The following is a 20,801-nucleotide window of genomic DNA, read 5'->3' on the forward strand; positions in this document are numbered from 1 at the left end:
AGTGGAGTTTAGCTTCTGGAGTTAAAGAATAAACAAAATAACGCTTTGGAAAGTCTGCTCAAAAAAAAAAAAAGAAGCCATCCGGAAACCCTTAAAAGGGTTGTTGTGTGGGGGCGCTTTCTGTGTCTGTGTGCAGCTGCATGTGCGTATGCGTGCGTGTGTGTATGCAGAGCTGGCATTGCTTAATGGTTTGCACACGCAAAGCCCGATGTAGGGGTTGCCAGGGAAACAGAGCAGCATGAGTCTCGGTCTGCAGGTGCTGTTCCTCGTGTCCGACTGCTGGAAGCTCCTACCAGGGTGGAGGGAGGGAAGGAAGAGAGGGGTGAGAGGGAGGGGAGGTGGAGGGAGAGTGGGAAAGCCTCCAGGAGGGACAGAGAAGCTAACTGGGGAAAGAAGAGATGGCACGAAAACACAGAGTGGAATAAGAAATGAGAGAAAGTTTATTTGACCTCAATTGTTCATCTGAAGGTTATACGGTATATTACGGTACAAAACAGTACAGTGTGATACAATAAGATACGGTACAGTACAATATGACACTGTACGATACGGTAAGATATGTTACAGCACGATACTTTATGTTACGGTATGATACGTTACAGTATGGTACTTTACGTCATGGTACGATACGATACATTATGTTACAGTGTATGGTAAGTTGCAGTACAATAATTTAGGTTATGTTACGGTATGATACGATACATTATGTTGCGGTACAATATGGTACGCTATTTTCTGACTAGGTATGGTGTTATGGAATGAACCTGATATTTGAATCTATTAGATGTTGGGCATACGGGCACCCTGCGGGGGTGTCAAGAGGTCTGAGCCAGCTTTGGGCTGCAACTCGACACAGAAATGACTCAGTGTGTGAGTCTTAATCCTTGGGAAGAAGTTCTGAGATGAATTAAGTTAAGACAAGACCAGTTGTGATTCTGTGTCCGGCGGAACAGTAAGACTCTGCAAGTTACAGACTTCAGAGCAGCGAAGGGGGGCTGATTATTTAGAATAATCCCTCCTAATTTAAATAAATAATGAGACCCAACACTATTTACTATGTATGTTAAGTTACATAAGTACAGAGAGAGGGAGGGAGATTAGATCAAACATAACTGGCCGCATATAAGATTTTAATGTTTGAAGTGTTTGCTGTATGTTTTTGTTGATTGTTACTGTTCTGTTTTTTTGTTTTTAACTCTGTAAAGCACTTTGAATTGCTCTATGTATGAATGGTGCTTTATAAATAAACTTGCCTCACCTTGCCTACGCTAGTTACAATATGATACGTTACAATATGATACTGTATCTTACGATACGTTACGGTACATTATGTAACGGAGCATTACGGTAAGACACAATACGACGTGATACGTTACGATATGGTACGTTTCGTTACGGTACGTTACAGTAAGATACGGTACGATACGTTATGCTACAATATGGACCATACGTAAGATTTGATCCAGGGCCAACTATGATATCAAGCTACAGTGGTTTTGCAATATTTGATAGTCAAAGACAATTTCTATTGATTCAGACTTTAAAAAACCTTTTCCACCCAGGTGTTTTAACACAACACCCCAGAGCCTTAAAGAGGCAACAACAGACAACAAAACCACTTAAACAGCTTGCTGAAATAAAGCTACGTGTTCAAAGAAAGGACTGAATTGTCGAATCCCTTGCAGCGATTAGAGTCACAATCCAGCTGTCAGAGAAGTTTGGATGGGAGAAAAAGAACACACTCACTCATAAAGGAGGAGAGGCTACAGTATATCAACTCAGTGTGAGACCATGGCAGGAGAGCGGGGCAGTGAGGTGTTAGATTTGACAGGAGAAACTGGTGCGTAACAACCGCTGAATGTTTGAATGTCACGATAGATCAAGTGGGAGAACACTGTTGGTTCTCCCTCTGTCCTAAGAGTGACGAGAGCGGAGTCACATTCAGACATCTCCATCTGGTTCCACCTTGAATCTACCCCTCTCACCCCATCCTGTCATCCTCTTCCCATCCGGTCAGATCATGCATAGATTCACAGAGCTGTGTGCAGAGCTGCCGACTTCTCTTACATTTATTCATGCACACAGTTTGCTACAACAACATAATAGACTTTAATTAATTCAATGTAAGCTGTTTCATTCTGCTCAATGCATATGGGACTTGATAAAAGGTGTATAAATTATCATTAAGCTTTAGTTTTTCAGCCATCAGGAGACCTTGACCTGAAGTTGTCCGCTGCTGCCGTGTAGACCAGATGTTGATGAAGAGGAAGGGGGCAGGTGGTTAGTCGAGTGAGGAGGGAGAGGCGAGCTGTGCGGTTTTCTTAAGGTCAGGCAGTACGTGGGCTGTATTTATCAACACTGACACTCGCTGTTTCTCTGCTGCTGCTGCTGCTACTGCTGAGCTGCTGCTGCTGCTGCGTGGGACGTCTGCCACCATCACAGCAGCTCAGCAGCCAATCAGAGCGCAGCTGTGAGTCACATGCACCAGCCCGGGGGATGACTAACTAACTAACGACGAGGCTGCATGGGATTGGAAGCAGTTTAATTTGCTTACAGGCGACAAAAAAAGAAGAAGCGGCATCCCACAACAACGCGTTTCAACTCCTGTCAGGAGACGTGTCACTTTGCTGTCTTGAAAATCTCTGCACAACAATTCTCCGCTCCATTAGAGATTATCCAGTCCTCTCAAGAAATTACTTTTTGTTGTCCTTCCCCCCTAAACACTTGGAAATCTTCGAGAGCAATTTGAAGTGATTAAAGTAAATTGCAGTTAGTCTTTTGTAGTGTGAAGTGGAGCATTATCTACTTTGTGTTTGTTGATGCAGCACTCACTGAGACAACAGTTTCTAATGGTGCTGCTGCAAAAAACGTTTGCTTTTCTAAAAACAAGTTGTTTGATAGTGCGGAAGCTTTAAAGATGTTGTTGGGGAATGTGTTTTGCAATTTGAGCAGAACAAGGGGTGGCTGTTTCACCCTGCTAGCAGTCTTAAGCGTCATTACATGAAGTCATAGTGACAGGATAATTAGGAATAGGAATTAAAAGTGCACCCCGTTTTAACCCTCCTGTTATGTTCGTTTTTTAGGTACAGCAATAATGTTCCTGGGTCAATATGACCCGGGGAAATATATTTAATTACACTAAAGTGTCAGAACCCAAAAAATCCCAATACACATTTTTTTAATTCAAAATTTTAACTCCATTACTAACCATTTAAATCAAGTTTTAGTTCATTGGTGTTCTTTAATTCTCACAGATCATGGTTCAATGAGGATAACTCACTCGTTTTTCATTAAAATTAATGTTAAAACTTTTTTTAATGTACATTGGGAAGCCCTAAATATACATACAATAGTTTTACATGACATTGATTTTTGTTTATTTTATTTTAAATTTTGAATTTTCTTTATTTTTTTATTTTAAGTGATGTTGATAAATTAACACGACACCTCTTCTGTCACATGCTGCCCAGATTTTTCCGCTGCATTTAGCTGGTTTGGAAGGCATATATTGCCTCAAATAGACTTTAAAATGGGTCAATTTGACCCGCAACATAACAGAAGGGTTATTTCCTACAGAGATTGATTATAAGTCATGCATTACTTCAACATGAATTAAGCATTATTTCACTTAAAAAATGTGTTCAACTATTGTAAAGTGTTACCGAATGCACTAACGACAGATCCCAGACTCAGCTGACCTGACCGCCTGGATAGTGATGACCAGTTTAGCGTTAGTTTGGCAAGATGGAAACACACTCTGGTCTTTCTAGTTAATGAATAGGTGAACAAGACAAAAGAAAAACAACCACACAGTTTTCATGATCTCATGTAAATGTTCCGTCAGCATCCAATGTGAAACAGCATCCAGTCAGCAGAGAGCAGGATGCTGAGTAAAGGAGCTGGATGCTTTTTTACTCTGACTGTGGGCGTTTAACAGGAATCAGAGGACCTTTTACATGCATGCAAACCTGTTCCCTCTGCAGGGCCTCTCTGAAAGGTACAAGCCCCGCCTCCTCTGTGTTCATTCATAAACTCGCTGTTTGTCTCAGCTGTTTATGTCTGCTCATTGCCATGAGCAGAAAACACGCTGTTCTGCCTGTGTGTTTCTGTTCGTACGGTATCGACTTAGCGAGGATGCAGAGGAGGAGTAGGAGGAAGAGTTTGCCCTGAAGTGTCTGTCAGTGTCAGGAGGGAGGAAGGGAGGAAGGGAGTACAGGAGGGAGGGAGGGTGTTTGTCCTTTTCTGCCTAGATCCAGCGAGCTCCAGCGGGTCGATGGTGATGATTGAAAGCCTCCAAACAGAGTGTGAGTCATCAGTGAGGGCGAGCGAGGTCAGCGAGGTCAGGTCAATACTCAAAGGCGTACACAGAGACGTACGGACGATACTGTACGTCAAACACACACGCGTATATATTGGGCAGGGTCAGTGAGGTCAGGTCAATACTTAAAGGGCTCCACACAAACATATGGACTATACTGTACACTCACACACACTTGTGTATATATAGGATGAGGTCAGGAGGTTGTCAGCTGATGTGGGCTGCAGTGACAGCCGGCAGACAGGTGAGAAAAAACGATCCATCGTGCAGACTAACCTGTCACTGAGAAATGATCTTTACATATCAGTCATCAATCAATCTTTATTTATTTAGTGCCAAATCACAACAACAATATCTCCAGACTCTTTACAAACAGAGAAGGTCTAGACCATACTCTATGTTAAATTATTAACAAAGACCCAACATCAAGACAGGATCCAGTCCCATCTTATAGACAGGACTCTGATCTCATCTTAATCCACCATGAGCAGAGCACTTTGCAGCATTTAGAAAGTTACAGCAGCAAGGACAAACTTCCTTTTAACAGGCAGAAACCTCCAGCAGGACCAGACTCATGACAGACATCTGCCTCGGCAAGTCATCTGTTTTCAGGAAAACTTCCATAAAACATTTTCTACACACATATAATGCAGAATTACTGTTAATAAAAGCACCATAAAAGTTGTGATAACTTGTTGATTCTGCATTTTTATTACCAAAGTAGTTTATTTTTTAAACAATGTTAAACACATCTGTTTATAGTAACTTTTGTTTCAACTTTTTTTTAATGCTAATCTTATTAAATGGATAGTTCTGACTTTGTTTACCTGCAGCATTATTTCTAAAAATAGCATTATTTCAATCTAAGCTAACTGTAACGTTAGCTAGCTACCAGTTTTGTTTAGTCAGAAAGGGGGAATGCTAGCCATAGCTGTTGTCTGATTTTGCTAATAAGGAATCAAATGTTTTATGTTTAGGTTAGGTTGCAGTTTTTCTGTTTTTTCACCATCAGTTGTCTCAGTAGTTTTCAATCAATCAAGAAGCAATGCAATAATGTCAGTCTTTACATTTACCTACATTTATAAGGTGTAAAGACACAGATAGATATCATCATAACAGCGTCTGAGCTCTCCATCATGAGCAAGATGTCAGAGGAAATCATAGACTTTGTCGTTTTTAGACATTTGAATGAGGGGGACTAACTTTCACATTTGTGGTATTAAAAAGCTCCAAATGTCTGTAACGTGATCCGGTGAACCTGCAGTAACTCTGATCTTTAAACAAAGACTTCGCAAAGGGAAACTCGTGCTCCGTCCCCTCCAGTGAGGTCAGGCGCTCATTTAAAGCTTCCCTACAAGTTGCTGCATTGTGTGAACTATTGACGGGTCAGCTGACGGAAGAAAAAGCTGCCTTTTAATTCTTTTTTAAATGGAAAGAAGCTCAGACGTCCCACAGCAGCAGCAGCAGCAGCAGAAGCTCACGAACAAAGATAAATGTTTCAGAAAAAACGCCCGGAGGAGACGGGGAAAGAGAAAAAGAAGAGGGGTGAAGCAGGAGATGAGGATGAGGAAGATGAAGATGGCAGTGCGCCTCAGTTAAAGGTGTGAAAGAGTGCATGAACGTCACAGAGGATGATATCGGGCTAAGAGAGTGACGGGGAAAATGTAAAGAGGGTTAATAAAGACGCTGTGAAAATATGTGTGGAGGAGGAAGAGGAGGAGGAGGAGGAAGAAGGGGTGCTTAGCTGCTGGCAAAGCTTCATCCTCTTGCGTAACATGGGCCGTCTCTTCCTTTAGCTGCTGTTGCCATGGGGAGAGATGTTGGGAGGGGGTTTCTAAGCCCCTGATGGGAGAGACTCGGGGGAATTCTGTGCTGCGACTTCCCTCCTCTAACGAGGCAGAGCTGCAGGAGGAAGGTGGATTTAAAAATCCTCCAGTTGTATTTTTAGACCTCGCACTCTGGAAGGTTTCTGTTAGAGCACTATACGCAAGAATGCCAGACGCCCCCGGACCAAAAACAAGCTCACTGCTGCCATGAGAGGCTGTGTGTGTGTGTGTGTGCGTTGAATATACGTGTGTGGGAACCTGCAGGGCGTTGATGTGTGACTCAGTCTCGGGTTCAGGTGTGCCTTGTAAAATGAAATTCAGGCAATTTTTTTTAACCAAGATTGTATTCTCCATTTGAACAGCGTGACTAACAGTGAATCTCTGCAGGGTGTTCAGGTGTCTCTGCTGTTAAGTCTTTGTGTGTGTGTGTGTGTGTGTGTGTGTGCGTGTGCGTGTGTGTGTAAGAACAGACACACAAACTTATCCAGAAAGTTTTCAATTAAAGATATTTTCAAAATTAGTTTTAGAGGATTGAGAAAAGCTCTGTCTGTGAAGTGGAAGAGATCACAACCACCTCCATCGTCTGTTTGTTAAATGTAAAGCTACAGCTGGAAGGTTACCAGCTTAGCTTAGCTCTCTATCTGGAAGCATGGGTCACTCTGGCTCTGTTCAAGGTCTATAATCTCCTTCATTTAAATAATTTTATTTGGCAAAGCCTCCAAAACTTTTTACAAAACTAGCAACTTGAAAAAAGTGACAATAAATCAATCTTTATTTATATAGCACCAAATCACAACAAACATAATCTGAAGACTCTTTCCAATCAAAGCAGGTCTACACCGTACTCCGTGTTCTATTATTAACAAAGACCCAACATCAAGACAGGATAAGATCCAGTCCCATCTTACAGACGGGACTCAGTCTGATCTCATCTTAATCCACCATGAGCAGAGCACTTTGCAGCATTTAGCAAGTTACAGTGGCAAGGACAAACTTCCGTTAACAGGCAGAAACCTTGAGCAGAACCAGACTCATGTTAGACAGCCATCAGCCATAGTGTGTTTATCTGATTTTCCAGGATGCTACTGTGCTGATGAGTATGCATAGCCTCACCCTCTGAGTCAAATGATTAATCTTATGTAGTTTTTGGCTACGTCCGGTTACACTATAGTTACCTTAAACAGTCATGGAGTCACAGTAACGTGTTACTCACAGCTTACTGACAGGTTCTCAGTACTCTTCATCTTGGAAAAAAAATTCTTTACACTTGCATTTTGTAAGCATTTTGTTTTCATTTCTTCTCTTTCATTCCTGATTTAGCAAGTTACGGCTGCAAGGACAAACTCCCTTTGGCAGGCAGAAACCTTGAGCAGAACCAGACTCATGTTAAACAAACATCTGCTGAGACCAAGTCATCTGTGAGAGGAAAGACTTTTTGCAGGAAAATGTCAAAGTTTCCATAAAAAAATTTTCTAAACACACATAATGTGGGATTAGAGTTAATACAAGCACCTTGGAAGCTGTTGTAAATTGTTGATACTGAATGTTTTATACAGGCAGAAACCTCGAGCAGAACCAGACTCATGTTTGACAGCCATCTGCCTTGACAGAGTTGGGGTTGGAAGGAGGGATAGAGGGAGATGAAGGGTATATAGAATATGTGAGCCTTCATCATCTTCAGCTGCTGAGTTTCTCTTGAATGTCAGTCAGCTACGTCAGCATCCAGGGGTCGTTCTGCCCTGCTGCACAGCGTAAGCACCAGCACATGTGCGGTCTACTTTTTTCTTCTTCTGTGGTGAGTCCTGAAAACTGTTCCACTTACAAAGTCTCTGAACCTTCTTGTTGACAGCACACAGCACAGAAAGCGCTGTGGTTCTGATTATTGTAAAAAGGATTGAATTCATGCAGAATGCAGAATTGCATCTTTGCATTGAGCAGGTTTCAACCACAGCTGCAAAATGGTTTGGAGAAATGCATGTACAATCATAACTTTTGTTGCCCTTTCAGTGCAAAAATGAACAAATGAATGTGTTGAGATTATAACAGAGTTTTTGCTGCTTAAAAAATGGTTGAAATAAGATCTTAGATGATGTCACTTTTTTTTTATCAGCCAAATTTCAGCATTGAAGTCTCAGCTGGTGCACTCTGGGTAATTGCTCTTTCAGCATGATGTGGGTGTCCTCCGTGCTTGGTGCATGTCTTCATCTTACATGATACTGAAGTTGATTCTTTTGGCTCTGCATGTTGAACAAAATAAGACATTGAAGACAAGATGTTACAAAATATTCAGCATTAAAAGATTCATTGACAGAGTAATCTGGTGTTTACCCAGCCGCAGCAGAAGACGCTAAAAATAAGCACAGTCTCTCGCCTGTGTGTTGGTGTGATGGAGGCGTTGCTGTGTTTAGGTCCAGTTTAACGCTGTGCTCATTTACACACCATCCAGTGGCCTCTTAATACATTAGCGTCTTTATTAGCCGCTGCGTGTGTGGCGGATGTCCCCGCCGCTGCTCGCCTGTACACACACAGATCAATGCACAACACGGATAGAGGAGTATTTATAGCCCGTGTGGGGGCGTGGGAGGTTGTGCGCCACAAGTGGGTTAGCTGCTAATCTGATGTTGACAGTGTGTATGTGAGCAGAGAGGAATTAGAGCCCAGTGCTGTTTTTAGATCCTCCATCCTGCTTTGTTTTGCTTTTTTTTTTTTCATTAAAAGAGAGCGCTCTGCTTCTCAGCTCAGGGAAGTCAGCGCTCAGGCAGCAAGCAGCCAGGGAGGGAGGGCTTTCCCTGATTTTGAGTTGGGAATTTAGAAAAAAAGAAGACAAGGAGGGAGGAGAAGAGAGGAGGAGGAGGAGGGAGGGGGGAGGAACACAAAGGCGGGCAGGCAGGGAGGAGGAAGAAGCGTGGTTGCTACACTGACACAGTGGAGGAAGCAGGCAGAAGTGAGAAGTGAAAGCTCTCGGCACAGAAACACAGCTGTGTGTGTGAGTGCGAGGACAGACAGACAGACGACACAGACGCACAGCGTTCTGCTCTGCGTTGGCATTTTTTTATTTTGTTTCAATATCTTTGTGGGAGACGGAGAGAGGAATGTCAGCGGTTATTGGCTGGGGAAGTGTCTGTCTGTCTGGGTCGGGAATGTCAGGTGTTCCCCGTGAGGGAGTCTGACTCCAGGAGGGAAAATCAGCCGGCAGCCACTCTCTGAGAAAAGTGTCGACTTTCTTTGGTGCACTTCTTCCTCCTAACAGGTACAGTGTAACACTGTGAGAGCTCGTCTTTGTGCTCATCAGTTTGTGTTTTATTCCTCGCTGCGGGCTTTTGTTTCACTGTCGGCTCAGTTTTCATATCTGGCTCTGTCTTCTTCTTTCTTGTGGCATTACATCATTTTTATTTCTCTGTAATGTTGCCTAAGTTTGGAATAGTTTCCCTGACTTCGTGTCTGTTAAAGTGACTCTCGGATCTTCTGTGATGTGGAAAATGAATTGAAGTTGAGCAGAATTAGCTCCCTGTTCACCTAGCTTAAGGTGAGGAACTCTGTTTTTCAAAGTCAGACAATAGTTCTTAAGATATCAATCACAGCCTCACGAGCTTAAGCGGACATATTTAGGCTGTTTTTGTTTCTTTTAATGAGCCAAATATATCCAACTATATTATCATGAATGGCTATATTAAAGAGCACGACATGTTTTATGTAACATAAGTTGAACAGAAGCAGAAAATCCTTATTTCTTGCAGAAATTAACCATTAAATATTTGGCGTATTTTTTGGTAAACAACTTCCAATTAATTAAAAAAATTAAAATAAACCAACTAATATTTCTTAGTTGAACTTATTCCCCAGTTTGAGTCTTGATTCAAACAAAGGACACAAGTTTCTGAGCAGTTTTTCATCATTAAAACTCTATATATTTGTTCCTCCCGCTGCCCACCCTTCATCTTTCTCTAAACTTTAGCTCTTCCTCAGTGATGTGGTTGACTTGCCAACCCCCCACATTAGCTCTAACCAGCGCTCCTCTGCAGCGACATGTTGCTCTTCCTCGTTGTGGCGGCGGCGGCAGCAGCAGCTGACGTCGGACATGAGCAGTAGGACAGGATAAGCCTGTGGACTGCAGCCGGGGATGAGCTGTGTTGCTGTTATGCAACAAGCTCGCTCCAGAGATAGAGCTGAACTTACTCACTTCTCCTTCATCCACACACCGTGAGATCATCAGACTCCCCTCCCTCCTTCTCCTCCCTCCCTCCCTCTCCTCCCCCCCTGCTGGGTTAGCCTCGCGTAAAGAACAGAGGAACTTGTTATAAAGAAAAAAAACAGTCAGAGGTCAGTGCTGCTGCCTCTCTCCTGACTGTCTGTACTTCTTCTTCTGCAGACATCCTTCTGTTAATTGTTCTTCTTTTCTGCTGTAATTTCATTACACTCCTTTAAAAGCATCATCTGATTAAGGTGCTCGGGAACATCCACCTCAGCAGCGGCTGCGCTTAATCCGCAGGTGTTTACGGATTTCCTTGTTGATTTATTTACTCACCGAAGGGCTATTCCACTCATGTGTTTATGAGCCTGTGTCCAAATTGCCCTTAGGAATCCACGTGAACTGAGAAAGTTGCCAAAAAGTTGAACTTTCGGTTTAAAGGGAAGAGTTGATGTTTATGTCTTTAATAGGGAGTGAGAAAGTTGATGCTGTGAACAAAACGAAAGTGTAAAAACTTCTGATCCGTCTGAAAGTGACGACGAATGATGATCCTCGAATCAGGTGTCATATTTATTTAATTACATCGTCTTGTTGAGCCTTCTTCTTCTGCAAAGATTGAATCGCATGACTGGAGAAATATCGCCACCAACTGTTAAACTTCATGAACCCTCTCCAGTCACATGACACTCTGGGGTAGAGACTGCTCATTTATTTTTTTACAAATACAGGAAGTTTTGTTACAATTTCGCCACAGCTGGATGAAAACTATTTTCTAGATGGAGAGGATATTTTCATGTGTAGAGCATAGTCAAATAATAATTTAAGAATGGTTGCATATCAGTTTTTATGCCAGTGAACCCATAAATTGTAATCTATTAATAAATAATAACAAAGAAAATGATCATTCCAGTTTTAAAATGTGTAAAATTGTTGTGTTTAGTTTCCTCATGTTGGAGCCAGTTGATCAAATTTGCATTTTAGACTGATAGTAAAATAAATCCAGCATGTTGAAGGTGTTTATTTGACCTCCAGTTGTCTCTTTTCACAGTTTGCACGTTTCTTTCAGCATCAATCTTACTCGCACTTTCAACCCTGATTGAGTTTCAAACATGTCATGGTGCGTGAACATGTGAGCAGAGCAGTGCGGTTTTTCAAAGACTCAGAAATGTTAGTTCCACATCCTTGATTCATTTTTTAAACTCTGATGTGACACAGGCGGAGGAGAGGGAAGTGGGTAGCAGGGAGGGAGAAAATGGGGGTGGGGGGTGGATAAAGGGAGTATGATGATGATGGAAGGAGGCAGAAAGAAGGGAGTGGGAAGACGGGGTGAAATCGAGGAATGAGAAACTGGGAAGAGGAGGAACATAAAAAGACAGTGAGGGAACGCCGTGTTGTTTGTGCTCGGTGCAGTTATGTAACGTTACCTCCTGCCTACTGCTGATGGCAGAGGAAAGCACAGAGAAACAGCAGTGAATGGCATGCAGGTGGGTGGCAACAACAACATCAGAGGGAGAAGCAGCAGCAGTATCCATTAGAACCAGATCAGTGTTCATCAAAACCAGTTCTGTGCTCAAAAACTGCCCTTTTCTGTTTGTGACTCCCAGAATATAACCTTCTGCCTTTCATCAGTTCACCACGCTGTGAAAGCTTTGATAAACTCAATTTTTAAAACCAAAACATGAAGGTCTAAGCTCTCTAAAAATGCTGCCCTGTTTTTGTTTGGACTGTGTTGGATGTTTTCTTTCAAAGGTTAACTTCTGACTCGAAAGCGAACGCTTCACTGGTTGATGATGACATGGATGACTGCTGCAGACGCTGTAGAGACATGTCCCTCTGTGTTTACATGTTGTACCAGTCGTGTATGTGGCAGTGTGAATGTGCTAAATGAGCTATAAAGGCAGATGGTTGTCTGCAGCACCAGAGTGAGAAACCAGAGAGAGGCTCAGAGCAGCTGCAGGAGAGCACTGTGGGAGTCTGTGGAGCCGGACACCGCTCCCTCAGGGCCGGCTGACTGAACACTGTAACTACACACTGACTACACACTGTAACAACACACTAACAACACACTAACAACACACACTATAACGACAGACTGCATCAACACACTAGCAGTACACTGTGACAACACACTAACAACACACTATAACGACAGACTGCACAAACACACTAGCAGCACACTGTAACAACACACTACACACATTGTAACAACACACTAACAGAACACTGTAATAACACACTACACACATTGTAACAACACACTAACAACACTGTAACAGCACACTAACAACACACTGTAACAACACCCTACACTCTGTAACAACACACTATAACAACACACTAACAACACACTATAACGACAAACTACACACATTGTAACAACACACTAACAACACTCAGTAACAATACACTGTTACTACACACTGAACAACACACTGTTACAACACACTACATACTGTAACAACACACTACACAATGTAACAACACACTACACAACGTGACAACACACTAACGACAGACTGTAACAACACACTGTAACAACACACTGTTACAACACACAACACACTGTTACAACACACTGTAACAACACACTGTTACAACACACTGTTACAACACACCACACACTGTTACAACACACTGTAACAACACACTGTTACAACACACTGTTACAACACACTGTTACAACACACCACACACTGTTACAACACACTGTAACAACACACTAACAACACACTGTTACAACACACTACACACTGTTACAACACACTGTAACAACACACTACGAACTGTCACAACACACTACACACTGTAACAACACACTACACACTGTAACAACTCACTGACAACCCACTGTAACAACACATGACTCACTGTAATACACGGTCATCACACTGTTACATAACGTGATCAAAACACTGAGGTTATAACTATGTAACAACACAAAATAACACCATAGTGTTACAATATATCACACTAACACACAGTTAAATAATGTGGTGTAACAGCGAACTCCATCAACACACTGTAAGTCATTGTAAAAAAAGACAAAATAGAGTAACAACACAGTTAGGCAACACTGCTACAAACTCTTATATTGTAACTACACAATGTAAAAATATTTTAAAAGCACACAGTAACATCACACTAACAATGTATGGAACAAACACTAACAACACAATGTAACACATCTAGCACAGCTGCATTGTAAAATCATGCTGTAGGTCAGATAAAGAAAGAGTTAACCAAGTTACAACTAATGTACGGCTGAAATATCATTGTCACGGTGTAACAACACATTCAAATGTTACACTGACATTACACTGTAACAACGCGTCTTACGGAGAAAGGGTCATGTGTTTAAATGAAATGATGTCATGCTGCTAACATGTGTCACATGTTTCTAATACACAGCAGCACTTCATACACACACATACAGTGATCACAGCAGCCCTCATTAACATCTCCGCCCCTCTCTGGGGGAGAGCAGGGGGAGGCAGCGGAGGGAGGAGAGTGAGACGGTTGAGAGACGGGCCTTGTTTTCAATCTAAAGAGCAGAAAGGAGGGAGGATCAGGAGGAGGAAGGAGGAAAGAGGAAGAGAATAGGTGAGAGGCAGCCAACACGCAGAAACTGAGCCTCAGCGGGATCCCACTGCTGTTTGGTAACGTGATCAAGGACCTTGCGTACTGCTTAGATCCTTATTTCCTGTACAGGCTCACGGCCTTTTGTTACACCCACAGCCGCCTACTGCACTCATTCTCATAAGCTACAGATCTAATTAAGAGTTGTCCCTTTTCCTGGAAGGCTTGCAGGATTTAACAGTCTCTCCTCTGGAGCGAGGATGTCCCTGCGATTAGAGACGGAGACACAAGAGCAACATCTGCCAACCGGAAGACATTTGTTCACTGGAATTGTGTTCAATTCCTCTGGTTTCACTAAAGCATCAGGGTTATAAGTCTAATGAGGATTTGTCGTGTTCAGGATTCTCTGGTGTTTGGGATCTCTAAAGATTGCCCTCGATTGTTGGACTTGGGCGGAAATTGAAGTAGTAGTAAAAATACTTCACTGAGCCATAATCCTACTTATGTGAATGTATGTAAAAATTATAAGAGTGACTTACGGCATGAAAGTAGAAGTTCTCATCATGCCTTAAAACGGATTAATTATTACACCTGATGAAGAGGTTTCCCATAAGATGAGCTGCATACTGGATTTTCACAAAACTTGAGGGTGCAGCATAGCCCGAGGAAAAAAACAACTACATCTCCTCGTAAGAAAACTGATATTTTGACACACTTTTCCAGGTTATTTTTTGTACGTCCGGTCATATACAGTTGTTGCACTTACACTTTTACATATCATAGACATCTAGACTATTGGCCTTGGTGATGAAGCATTAAATAAAAAAGATTTAGTCTATTAAGGATACATCTTGTGGGTCATAGAGAGGGAAAGCAGAGTTTTGGCACAAAAAAATACAAGATTAAATGTTTTGATTCTTTGCTTTCTGAGGAATCGTGACTAAGTAAAGGAACGTAACATCTGGAATACAGAACAATCTGACAAACTGCAGTAACCACTAAGTTGTTCTCAAATCTTCTCCTTTTAAATTTTGGTCAACATATCTTCTCTTTTGACAACAATGTAGGAAGCATGTTGAAGAACCTGTGGACTTTAACTCCCAAGTTTTGGATGCATAGGAAGCAGGCCACTTTTAAGTTAGGAAAAAAAGGTCGTAATAATGCATCTTATACACCGAATTTTACAGTGAATGAAATATGTTAGAGGTTGAGATGAGGAATTTCTACTTGGTGGAACTGAAAACCTCACTGAAATGTGACAAAGCTGCTTTCTTTTTTAAAGGAGTCACTGAGAAAGAAGCTTCAGAATGATCTTCATGTAAAATTAACTTGAAACAGCTGCAACAGTTGTCAGATAAATTAATCAGAGTCGAAGTTTATGTATCAGAGAGGGGAAATACTTGAGTAAGCGACTCTTGAGCAATCCTACATTGACCGTTCTGGTTTCAGACTCTAGTTGGACTTTCATTTTGACGTTCCCGATAAGTGAATTTGTCAGACATGAGCTCATTTCTTAAGAACAGCAACATCTGGATGTGGCTTGTGCACGTTACTGTCTGTATTAAAAGTTCTAAAAATGTAGCCAAGAAGTTTAGTCAGAAGCTTTTTGAATAGAAAACACTGTCCAGCTCCGGCGTTGTTACTCACAGGTCGTTCCAGAGTGGGTTTGGATTGGTTTCGGTTTGGTAATCTGAGAATGCAGGGGTCAGCGTGGGAGTCTGGTTGTATGCAGAGAACATTTTTTGGCAAGAAAACAGTTCAGTTGATGCCTATTTTCTGTCTGCAGGACTGTGAAGATTCAGTTTGTGTGCAATCCCCTGATTATGTGCGTGTTTGCAGACATCTTTAACCTAATGGACACCAGGCACACACACTCACACACACACACACAGGGCTGAGCATTAGAGGTTACTGGCTGGATTACTTCATTCAGGCTCTGTTGCATTATCACCAGCTCAGCTGTCATTAGCTCAGATGTTCCCACAGGGATGAGACAGTTTGTCCTGCATTGCTCTCGCACACACGAGGCAGTGTTTGCCCAAACCATCCTCCATTGTGTCATTTTATGAGAACAGTAGAGATTCTGCGCTAAGCCGCCTGAGTGAGTCAGAGATTATTTTTGTTCCTACCGGCCAACACCAACCTCATGCTGTTGCTCTGGTCGGCCTAATTACAGAGCGCGATGTTGATGCAGGAGTTTGGAGTATTTATCTTCCATACTTTTTGCAGTGACGCTGCAGAAAGTGCACGGTCACTGTTTGTTGACAAGGCCTGAAAAAATATTTGTCTGATTTTTTGAACCTCTGCTGCGGCCAAACTGTAAAACCCAAAGAATTCCCCGTTCTTAATAATCCAAAAATAAACGGAGGGAGCTTCCTCCTTGTTCCAAACAGAAATACAGTAGAGTGAAATGAATCGTTAAACAAGCGAGAGTCACTCAGGGAGATGTTTCTGTCATTTAACACCCGGCTGGTCGTGTTTATGTAACGCAGCAGGCCGAGTGCTTGTCTGTTGTCAGCCTGTCTGCCCTGAGCCGGGTGAATCCCCTCCTTTAAATATCGACCCTGGTCATTTTTAAAAGCACACACAGACACTAACACACACACAGTGACCTGCAGGCTGAATCTGACTGAGACCCTGCAGCTTTATCTCATTCTGTCACTGTCAGCTGACAAAGTATTGACCGAGTGCCACCTTTTAATGTGAACTTTCAAGATCCTCACATTCCTGCAGTTTTTACAGCCACTTCCTGACCGGAGGATATCATTTTTATGAGTGAAAGAGAAAGACAAATAACATCACGCAATAACCCTTTTATTACCAGTCATTCTGTTTTCACATTAATCTGTGGAAGAGGAACATTTCTTTTATCTTGTCTTGAATTTGAGTTGAACATCTAGAGTTGGATTTGAGGACATCCCATCTAGCTTGAGGGGACAATAATTGTCCATGTTTCAACAAATGATTTTTATTAGCAATTAATCCATCAAGTATTTAGACTATTTAAGCAAAAGATTAAAAAAAAGCTTATTTTGTCCAAACATCAAAGTGAACCCTGAGTTGTTGTTTTTTTTTTACCAAATATGACATGAAAAAAACATCAAATCATCACGTTTCATTGGATGAACTCTGCAGCTGGGAATATAACCAAATGGAAAATGAATGATAAACTTTGCAGCCTTTTTTCTGTCGTATGACTAATAATTTTAGCTGTACTCAAATTTAAATTAGTGTAATAAGAAAGTTTGTATTCACATGTTAGTCTTATCTGTTGTTTTATTTATTAATTTATTTATCTATTTGCAGTGAGGGGAATGTTCTGGAAAACTTTTAAACACCCTAATGGAATTTTGGTTGGAAAACTCAAAAACTAAGACTTATTTAGTGGTAGAGAATTTAAAGTATAGTTTATTTCTTTTACTATGAACCTCTAATAGTTTATTCAGTTCTGAGTGTGAATTCACCTGCATGCATGTTTACATGCTATCTTGTCTAGCAGCAGTTACAGCCAGAATGCCTGAACAAGATCAACAAATCTTGTATTTTGCTTTTTAATATTTTAAAATAAATGCAAGCAAGAGCAGTGCAACATGCTGGATGTGTAAAAGAACCACAGAGACATGCTCAAACTTTCACACACACATCCAGAATGCAAGCAGAAAAATAAGTAAGTTGCTAAAGTTAATTAAACTGTTGATGAATGTTAGTAATGAAAGTGACTCAACCACAGGGTTTAAGATGTTTGGTCATTTAAAACTCTGATTACAGGCATCTGTTGTGAATTCACCACAATGAGAAACAATGAGTGCATGTCCCTTTAAGAGAAGTGCAGTGTTCATTTATGCACGAGACACAGCACTGTAACTATACTGATGGTTTAAATGTCAACATGCCTACAGGATCATTCAGAATCTGGTGTTAGTAAATGAAATGTTTTACACATCCAAAAGGTCCCACACAGTTAGTCCAGGTTCATGTGGTCAGTAATTTTAAGTGATATAATAAATAATAAACAATATTGATAATCAGGACTCAGACTCAGGTTATGGGAACTCGACTTCTTTGGTGACTTGGACTTGACTCAGATTTGAACACTGAGGACTCAAAACTGGACTTGGACTCAAGTTTTTGCTTCAAACTAATATGGAGGAGACCTTTAATTTTTTAAATGTTGTAAAACCCTTCAAATCAACTTGACAGAAGTGCTTTAGTTAAAAAACCTTTAGTCTCAAGAGTTTGAAGAAAGAACCAAACCAAAGAAGAAGTTAATAAGAGCATAAGTCTGAGAACACTTAAAATACCAAGTACTTGAGGGTGTCTGAAGGGATTCAGAATGGAGCCTTGGTTTTATAAAACGCTCTCAAAGTAAACTGAAACCAAAAAGCTGTTATGGTGCAACCTCATTGTTGAACAGGAACAGAAAGAGGAGCTGGAGGTAAAAAGATTAGATCTCTTAGGTAAACACCTCCTGACCGGGTGAGCGAACTGTTGGGCAATCACAAGTTGGCAGGGCACATTAAATTCCTCCGCCCCCACCTCAACACAAACAGAGAGGGAGAGAGGGAGAGAGGCAGAGAGGGAGGGAGAAGGATCCCCTGGAGGGTGCCAAAGCCGGTTTAAGTGACGTCACTTGGCCGGCTCTGTAAGGGCAGGCCCTCGCCCCTCCTCCTCCTCCTCCCCCCCTCTCTGTCTCACTTCCTGGGCCTTACAGGAATTCCCCTCCTCGTCACATTATTCTGAGGAAACCGCTGGCTACGCCCCGCACTGCTGCACAGCCACAGCTGATAGGGCGGAAACACACACTTGTGACTGCTGGTGTTGACACAGGAGTATGTGTGCACTTGTTGTTCTTTCTCCTGCTGGCTTTTGTTTCCCGACAAAGGAGTTTCTGAGTGTTTTCTGCATGAAACATCAGCCAAGTCCCTGGTAAGAAGTGAACATTTTGTCCTGTAGACTGTTGTGAAACACTTTGGAACAAGTTCTCACAGAGATATTGAGCGTTAGTTAGGGTTATCAAGTATCTGGTTGAGCGGTGCTGAGTGAGACTGGAGTGTGTCAGTGTGAGATTGAGGTCAGTCTGTGAGTGCAGCTGCAGGTCTGTGTTTTTTGTGTGTTTTTTCTTCTTACCTAAAGAACCCGAGCGACATCTCTGTTTTCATCAAAGTGAACACGACAGCTCTCGTCAAAGTGAACGGCTCTGACAGGAAGCAGTCAGTGTGCTGTCACTCAGCTTACAACAAGTGGGCAGAGGGACAGTGGAGCCTGAGGGATTTGGTGTGTTTTGAAAGTGTTTTATTTCTTCTTGTTGTTTCGCACAGACCTTTGAAACAGAGGGTAGTTCTGCTTTCACTTCCACTGGTTCTATGGGACTCCTGGCTGCTCTGTGATACCACACTAATGTGTAAGTCCTGGTCATTGATTATATAAACATGGACAAGCTGCCAAAATTCCCGCTCAATGGACACAGACGTAATGCTCTGGTGATATTTTCAGCCCTCGGTATCGATATCCAGCCCTTTTCCCCTAACTTAAACACACATGGTGGAAATTGCTGTAGCATTTGCTGTCAATTATAACGTCATTGCCTACTTCATTTAATCAAATTCCTAATTCAAACTGTACTTCTCCAAAAGACCAACACCTGCACAAAAATCTGCATGAAAGGAACTACTTATGTTGATAATAACCTTGTTTGGGAAACATGTATTTGACCTCTACTTTGCCTTTCAAGTTTGACCCATATATCGTCTCTTCACATAGAGGAGGTGGACTTTTGGACCTGTACCGCAGGTAGTGGATTAGGTGTAGCTCTAATGTTTTGGCTTTATTTTTGGGAAGCTGTCATGTTGTCTATCTGTTCTCACAGTCTACAGTCCTGGTTAAATTTGTGATAGTTTTTATTTGTAAAGCTTTTATTATTTTGATATATTATTGCTGCTATTTTCACTTTTGTTAAGCTTGCAGTTTCTTCAGTCTACATTTCTTCCATGCTCAAACTTTCTTGTCTCAATTATTTGGCATATAAAACAGCAAAACTGTGAAAACTTTCAAAGTTTACTTTACTAATTTTGGAAATAAGCACAGCTGTCTTTTAGCTGAGATTTGCATACATGTTCTATTTACAAAGCTCATTCTAGATTGTGGCTAGCTTAACATGAATGCAGAAAACAAGGGAGAGATAGCTAACCTGCTTCTGATCAAATTGACAAATGTTTTTAGCACCTTTTTGTTCCTAGCCAAGAAGTGTGTCTTGCTGTTTCATTTGTGCAAAAGAAGAAGAAGAAGATTTGAGCATTGTCTGACAGCTACTCGTCAGATTAGTTGTTGAGCTCCGTTAGTTTTGTGTTACAGCTTTTCAATCTGTGAGGAACTTGACACGCTGACTGAGTTCAGTTTGGTGTGCAGCTTGTTTTAGTTCCACTTTTACCTCCGCATAGGAAGATGTGGGTGTTTGAAATTAATCAGCAAGCCCTCAACTGCACACGACGAAAAGACAATTACTGCTTCACGTTTCTTGACTCTCTTAGTTGAGGACATTTTCACAGAGCATTGTTTGGGTTTTTTTCAGAGCAGAAACAGTTTCAGAAATAGTTTGATTATCAATCTGTAAAAATTAGAAACCTTTTCTTTTTCTTTTTGATTCTGAGGATTAGTGTTGAAAGTGATACTTTAAGTCACTTATAGTTTAGTGTGTTTCTTGTTGTTCTTCTAAATGTGTGCAGCTTGAGCCCAAGACACATTTTCCAAAGGGAACAATCAAGTGTATCGTATCCTATCATGTCGTGTCTTTTTCATGTTGTTTTGTGTCGTGTCTCTTTGTGTAGTTTGTGTCGTGTCTCTTTGTGTTGTTTTGTGTTGCTTGGTGTTGTGTCTTATAGTGTTGTTGCGTGTA

At 41.6% G+C, this 20,801-nt stretch overlaps 1 protein-coding gene across 5 annotated transcripts in view; it reads left to right on the forward strand.

Annotated features, from left to right (window-relative positions):
• The window catches only part of hivep1 (HIVEP zinc finger 1), a 67,529-nt gene that overhangs the window by 20,948 nt on the left and 25,780 nt on the right, over positions 1-20,801 (forward strand). The window contains exon 1 of one of the 5 annotated variants that reach the window (XM_034704539.1): positions 9,067-9,394. The exons of the other annotated variants lie outside the window; for them this stretch is intronic. The gene's annotated coding sequence lies outside the window, so the exon portion shown is untranslated. Of the gene's footprint in view, positions 1-9,066; positions 9,395-20,801 lie in introns of those variants that run through there. 5 annotated transcript variants of the gene reach the window in all.

This window comes from Notolabrus celidotus, chromosome 16, assembly GCF_009762535.1.
Source record: "Notolabrus celidotus isolate fNotCel1 chromosome 16, fNotCel1.pri, whole genome shotgun sequence".
NCBI lineage: Eukaryota > Metazoa > Chordata > Actinopteri > Labriformes > Labridae > Notolabrus > Notolabrus celidotus.